Genomic DNA, 695 nt, shown 5'->3' with positions numbered 1-695 from the left:
TTTTTTTAGACAGGATCTCACTCTGTCACTCAGGCTGGAGTGCAGTGGCATGATCTTGGCTCAGTGCAACCTTGGCCTCCCGGGTTTAAGTGATTCTCCTGACTCAGCCTCCTGAGTAGCTGGGACTACAGGTGCCTGCCATGCCTGGCTAATATTTGTATTTTTTGTAGAGATGGGGTTTATTCATGTTGGCCAGGCTGGTCTTGAACTCCTGACCTCAAGTGATCCACCCATCTCAGCCTCACAAAATGCTGAGATTATAGGCATGAGCTACTGCACCTGGCCAAGTGACACTGGTTATGTTTTTTAAAGTCCTTGTTTGCCTAAAGCACAGAGAATAGATTTTTAGGGGGGTAAGATTAAACACAGTAGGTTTCAGAAGCGGCTAGAGGAAGTGGTGGTTTAAAGTGGGGTGATGCTGATAGATTATTCTGATTGTGTTGTGGAAATTGAGTTGAAAGAGCTTGCTGGTTGATTGGATGTGTTGGGCAAAAGGGAAAGAAAGGAATAGTGAAAGATCATCTGAATTTTGGCATGAGCAACTGGGTAAATAGTGTCATTATTCATTGAGATAAGGGAAACTGAAGAGTAAGTTTGGGGAGGTAGCTGAACGTGAAGTTTGTCCATGCTAAGGTTGAGATGCCTCTTCAGTATCCAAGGGGAGATGACAGAAAAGTATAGAGACACACGAGTTT

The sequence above is a fragment of the Cebus imitator genome, unplaced genomic scaffold (assembly GCF_001604975.1).
Source record: "Cebus imitator isolate Cc_AM_T3 unplaced genomic scaffold, Cebus_imitator-1.0 Scaffold124, whole genome shotgun sequence".
In the NCBI taxonomy this organism is placed as follows: Eukaryota; Metazoa; Chordata; class Mammalia; order Primates; family Cebidae; genus Cebus; species Cebus imitator.
This window is presented reverse-complemented; position numbering follows the sequence as displayed.